The sequence below is a fragment of the Octopus sinensis genome, linkage group LG22, assembly GCF_006345805.1.
Source record: "Octopus sinensis linkage group LG22, ASM634580v1, whole genome shotgun sequence".
Taxonomy (NCBI): domain Eukaryota; kingdom Metazoa; phylum Mollusca; class Cephalopoda; order Octopoda; family Octopodidae; genus Octopus; species Octopus sinensis.
In genome coordinates, this window is record NC_043018.1 from 5978832 (window position 1) to 5985986 (window position 7155).

Sequence of the window (7155 nt, forward strand, 5' to 3'; positions counted from 1 at the left end):
CAAACAAGACAGCACAAAAACACAATAACGCGAGGACGTGGAACAAATATAGTATTATTGGACGCTCAGGAAAGAAAGAAAGAAGGAGGGTTAAACGTTTCGAGCGGAGCTCTTCGTCGGAAACATAGGAGAAGGAAAGATCCAGAGAATGGAAGACAGAGGGAAAAAAAATCCCCAACGGTACACACGAGGTCACAAGGCTTCTTTCAGTTTCCGTCTACCAAATCCACTCACAAGGCTTTGGTCGGCCCGAGGCTATAGTAGAAGACACTTGCCCAAGGTGCCACGCAGTGGGACTGAACCCGGAACCATGTGGTTGGTAAGCAGGCTACTTAACACACAGCCACTCCTGCGCCTATATCTATCTATCAAGCCATCTATCTGTCTGTCTGTTTTTATTTGTTCTAGTCATTTGACTGCGGCTATGCTGGAGCACCGCCTTGAGGAGGTTTTAGTCGAACAAATTGTTTAAGCCTAGTACTTATTTTATCGGTCTCTTTCGCCCAACCGCTAAGTTACGGGGACGCAAACACGCCAACACCGATCATCAGATTATCAAGCGGTGGTGGGACAAACACACACACAGATATATATACATACATACATACATATATATATATATATATATAATATATATATATATATAGATATATATATATATATATATAGATATATATATATATCTTTCTCTCACATACCCACTCTTTCTCTCTCTCTCTCTTATTATTATTATTATTACTCCCACTCCCACCATCAACACTGCTAATTTTAATAAAAACAACTCCCTCTAAATTTCTTTGTCTCTCTTTCTCTCCCTCTCTTTTCTTTCTTTCTCTCTCTCGTCTTCCCCACCACCCTCACCGTCTCTATGCAAACTATTACTCCCCCCCCCGCATGAGCAATAGTAGAAGTGTCAATGAATAGTAAGAGCGGGGATTGAAGTATGACACACTGACACACAGATGTTCCTTTATCGCAAATAGCTGTTACGCGGTAGCAGGGCGAGCTAGAAATAGCAGCCAAATCTTTGGAGCCTTGTCACATTCTGTCACATTCACGAGCAAGACGGAACAATCGCCGTAGTAACTAACAAAGTACCAGTTACATACAAATTTACCACATATTACGAATGAGGTGACAGACACAATGCGAAGACGGAGGAAAGATCGGCCAGCAAAGCAAGGTCCAAAGCGGAACGGAAGCCAAGGGCTGCGAATCTGGCATTGCATATCAGTTTAGCACAGCGCGGATGGTGACATCAATATCGCTGAGGCTGTCTGTGAGGGGGTGACATGGTGCACTGTGTATATATCTTTTTAAGCCTAGTGCTTATTTTATCGATCTCTTTCGCCCAACCGCTAAGTTATGGGGACGTAAACACACCAACACCGATCATCAGATTATCAAGCGGTGGTGGGACAAACAAAAAACACACACACACACAGATATATATATACATATAGATAGATAGATAGATAGATAGATAGATAGATAGATAGATAGATAGATAGATAGATAGATAGATAGATAGATAGATATACATATATATACATATATATATATATATATAATATATATATATATATATATTATATATATAATATATATATATATATATATATATATATATATATATATAAAAGGAGGTTTGGCAGAGCAAAGTAATTCCTCAAGAGAAAGAGCCCTGGGTAGGCCTTAATGAGGTGCAGTCTTACAGTCATCCTGAACAAGTCCACAAGCTTGGTGTCCAAGCATTCTGTACTGCTTTCTGGAGGATTAGGGCGCCAAGAATGCAGACGGCGTCCCTTGTTAACTGATCCCTCGCCAAGACGGACTGGATGCTGTGTACGTCGTCCTGGAATTCAGCCTCACTTGAACTCACGTTTATCACCTCCGACTTGGACGGTTTGATCTCAAGTCCAAGAAGCTTTAGGGATGGCATAACCTGCTGGTGACCCCCTACTATAGACTCAACCGAGCCACCCAGGGTTGCGTCATCTAGGTACCAGTCACTAAAGGGCAAATGAACCGAACTAGCAATATCATCGACAACCAACGTAAAACGGGGCGGACGAAGGGGGCCACCAAACTGGACACCTATGGAAGAAACGATCCATGAATGAGCTGGGTGTTCCACAGGAGAGGTATGTTAACGGGTGTAAAATGAGGTAGCACGTCTTAGATACGTGTCCAAGATGTGGTCATGCCTAAAACTGCTGAAGGTGTTTTTTTTTCTTCAATCCAACTTCAGCTGGAGGCAAGAGTGAGGCGTATACTGTATGAAGTGTCTGTCGGCGTGAGAGAGCGAGACGGAATGAGTGATGAAGACAGACAGTTATACACAGCAACATAAACACACGCATAGACATACATATGCACACACAGGCCCAGACACATCACAGACTTGTAACCAAAAGTGCGTGTGATCATGTGTTGGCAACAATTGCCATATATGCAGTATATTGAACATGGAATAAAGAATAAATGTTTTTAGTATAGAAATAACAGGACAAAAAAAAAAGAGCTCAAACATTTCAATAGAAAAACTTAATTTTTGTTAAAATACTCACCGTCCTCATTTCGAAAGCAACAAAATATTTATTGAAATGTGCGCAGGCGTAGATGTGTGATGAGAAGCTTGCTTCCCAGCCATATGGTTTCGGGTTCAGTCCCACAGTGTGGCACCTGGGGCAAGTGTCGTCTGCTATAGCCTCGGGCCGACCAAAGCTTTGTGAGTGGACTTGGTAGGTGGAAACTGAAAGAAGCCTGTCGTGTGTGTGTGTGTGTGTATCCTAAAATTTGCGGTTCGACATAAGAGGCCGAATGAGTACTAGGCTTACAAAAAATATGGAAATGGGGTCGATTTCGTCGACTAAAACACTTCATGGCCGCAGTCAAATGATTGAAACTAGTAAAAGAATAAAAAAAATAAAAGAATACTCACATTGTTTTAAAGTTATATTCTGTTGGCATACGTATGAACTACATGTTTAATAACAATTATTTTGTGATCATCATTTTTATTGTTATTTAACGTAATTGTTATTTCTCTTTACAATCACAGAATTATCTCTATATATTTAAACGGCAACATATCTGTGTGTGTATCCGTTATACAAATCCACATTTTTTCAGTTAGAGGGCTCACACTTTCTATGGTCATTCAAAATCGTCCAAGGGTGGTCGTGCACATTTTTACATTTCCCCAATCACCCCGCAAAGCCATTAAAAAATCAACAGAAGTGACTTTTTTTGTGAATTTTCTATCCAAAACCCAATCAAAATGCCCGAAACTTGATACGCTAATTGAATGCCAGCTAGCTGTATTTGATTGGTTGGAGATTTGGACAGTACTCGCGTGTATGTGCGCACGCACGCAGCTGTATATGCATGCACTAGCACTATGACTCGGCGTTGCCGGGTCATAGTGCTAGTATAAGATAAATCATTTTGCGGAAATGTATAGAGTGTGAGGAATGCTTCTGGTTGGACCCCCCCAGGTTTCCTGTACTGGAATCGCCTGGCTAAAAGTTCATACGGTTACAGTGACACTACCGTACAACTTGTAACTATGTTATGCCACCAACCAGCATGTTACATTGAGTGTTTAAGAACTTAAGGGTGCATAAAACATCCCCACAAACACTGAAAACAAGGTGAAGGTGATTCTCACTTCACTCTAGTCTTCAACTGCCTGGGTACGCACACATTCCCTAGCCTCTAATCACCGTGGAAGGTTGAAAGAGACTGAAGATATTTGATACCAAAACCCCCAAGAAACGTTATTGATATTATGACGTCATAATCGCAAAACGGAAAAAATGTTTTTAGATAAGACGAAAGATGCTTAAATCTTACAAACACAAACACACACACACAAACGTGCACACGCACACACACACAGACACGCACACACATATACCCATACACTCACATAAACACACACAAATACACACATATGTTGGTATCTCAGACAGAAACCTGTCCTGACGTTCCTTGAAAACTTCCAAGAAGAAATATTCGAAGCCAAATTTGTAGACTTTGTGATTTTCTATGTAAAATAGGAAAAAAAGGACAAGTAAGCGATGTTGACTGATGGGGCAGTTAACATCACTTTCACCCCTCATCTTATCATACGATTATTAATTTTTTTTTTGATGTTCTGTGTCCCCAATGTGTTGTAGTGTCCCCTTTCATGGTTAATAAAAAAAATCGAAAACTTCCATATCAACAGCATCTAGGTTTCTAAGGTTGCCTGGCAGGATGTTGAACAATTACGGACCCTTGAAACCCAGACTACTTTATATATACCAGCGTGTGTGTGTGTGTGTGTGTCGTCTTACTTGTTTCAGTCATAGACTGCGGCCATGCTGGGGCACCACCTAGAAGGGTTTTAATCGAATAAATCGACTCAGTACTTTTACAAAGTTTGTTCTCTGTCGGTCTCTTTCGCCAAACCGCTAAGTTATGGGTACGCAAACACACCAACATCGGTGTCAAGCGACGGTGGCGGAACAAACACAAATATATACACAGTCACACACACACACAGACACACACCACACACACACACATACGACAGACCTCGTTCAGTTTCTGTGTACCATATTCACTGACAAGGCTTTGGTCGGCTCGAGGCTATAGTAGAAGACACTTGCTCAAGGTACCACACAGTGGAACTGAACCCAGGACCGTGTGATTGCGAAGCAACCTCCTTAATACACAGCCACGCCTCTGGTGGACTTCCTTCAGTTTCCATCAACCAAATCCACCCAGAAGGTGTTGCTTGACACGGGGCTATATTAGAAGACACATTCCCAAGGTCCTTTGCAGTGGAACTGAACTTGGAAATATGTAGTAGGCAAGCAAACGCCTTACCATGCAACCACGCCAATATATATATATATATATATATATAATATATATATATATATATATATATATATATATATATATATATATATATATATATCTTTATATATATAAAACTGAGAATGTGTGTCTGTCTGTGTGTTTCCCTAAAACTTGAGAACTACACAACCAATTTCATTCAAATTTTACACATGCCTTACTTAGGGTCCGGGGAGTGTCATCGGCAAAAAGAATTTTGAACTTTTTGCCTAGGGCTTGCCCATAGTAATATCATATCTTCTCCACTATTTCAGTATTACGTGTTAAAAGGGAAACAAAAATATTTCTCTATTTTATGTCAGATACTTTCATTTTAACAATAAAAATAATAATAACAATTGAATTATATGTAGTAAGTAATAATTAAAATCAAACTAAAGTATAATATAATAATTAAATCGTAACATAACAATTAAAAGTAAAAATAGCAATTGGTATAAAATTGCATCAATGAACTTGAATAAGTGGTTTCCGTCGTTCCTTGCCCTGATTCGTGGTTGATCAAGTTGGAAAGACAGCTCTTCTACTTCTTGTGGAAGGGCGGGAAACCACTTGTGAAACGCTCTACTTGCTGTCAACAACCGTTAAAGGGTGGGCTAGGGATGCCTTGGCTGATGAAGCGCAGACATGCGCTGAGGTTAAGACATCTGTGGCTCTACATGGATGGTGAACGGGTGTGGTCTCCGCTAGCAAAACTGATGTTTCCCAAGTTCACTAGTTTCGGTGGATGGGAAACCTGGCTGAATCGTAGATCGAAACTAGGCACATGGTACACAGAGTGTCGCAAGGCTCTCCTGCTATTCCGTCGCTCGAGCAACGCCTGCGGTGGGGGTTCCACCACATTCTTCTATAGAGGGTTGGTAGAGGCGGAATGTGAAGATACCTTGGGGGAAACCCTAGGTCTCGACGATAATCAGCTGGCCAGTCTGTTCCGACGTACGTTCGAGCCGAAGACACTGGACAACTTCCAGAAGTCTCTGGCATGGCAATGCTACAGAGGAGCTCTACCTGTTCGGGATAAACTCGCAAGGCACGGTGGCCAAGACAGTCCGACATGTCCAAGATGCGAGCGGGATAGGGAAACCGTCCCGCACGCTATTGTTCATTGTTCAGGCGTGTCTGAGGTGTGGGTTTATGCCGAACAGCTGTTGTCAAGCACACGAAGAGTACAGCTGTCGACTGAGTCTATTACAAAAATTGACCCACCAGATTTCCTCGCGAAAGAAGTTAAGAATTGTTTTCTCGTTGTAGTAGCAATTGCGAAAGAGGTGATATGGAAGACGAGAATGAAAGGTTTACAGTCAGGCAAGTTCATCTCCGGCCCTGGTTTGATGAATTATTTCATCTTTCACCTGAAAAGGAAGATAGGGCTGGAGAGAATATGCCTGACTAAGAGAGTGTATGAAGAACGATGGAAAGATGTAGCACGAAAGTTGCGAGTGGATGATACCACATAAATGTAAAACTAAACGAAACCAAAGTATCAGTGGGGAGGCGGGGCTCGTGGGGTCCGAGCTAAACCCGCTCCCACTCCATCCGTAATGTCTTCCGGTCTGTTCTCCATTCGATTTTTTTCTATTTTGTAATTTTTTGTAAATTTTTAAAATTCGCTTTTTTGTAAAACCCATTCGTGTATCTGACCCCACATCAGATTGTATTGTCCCCTCTACGTTCGCCCCTTGTGGGTAATAATAAAACACATGGAGGAAAGCACCTTCGAAAAGTGTCTTGCTGTGACTATGAAAAGTATCTAATCAGAGGCGGTAAATTCGCCACAAAAGAAGCAAGGTTCGAGTCAACGGAGCGTGCAAGGCGACGAGCATTAATGCGTCTGCCGCTACGCTCTGAGTTCAAATTCTGCCGAAGTCAACTTTGCCTTTCATCCTTTCAAGGTCGATAAAATAAGTACCAATTATGCACTGGAGTCAATGTAAGTGACTGGCCCCCTCCCCAAATATTCCAGGCCTTGTGCCTTTAGTAGAAAGAATCATCATCATCATCATCATCATCGTTATTATTATTATTATTATTATTATTATTATTATTATTATTATTGAGTGAGAGATCAGTGCATGCGATCAAAGTAACGCTGGGGTAAAATATACGAAGCCCAGTATACCCATCATGACTACCGTCTGATAAGGGTACACCAGGCACATGCATCACAACCATATGTGCACGACTTGGTGATCTCATATCAAGATAAACAGCACATGGCCTTGCAGGTGGGACCCAGTCAGAATT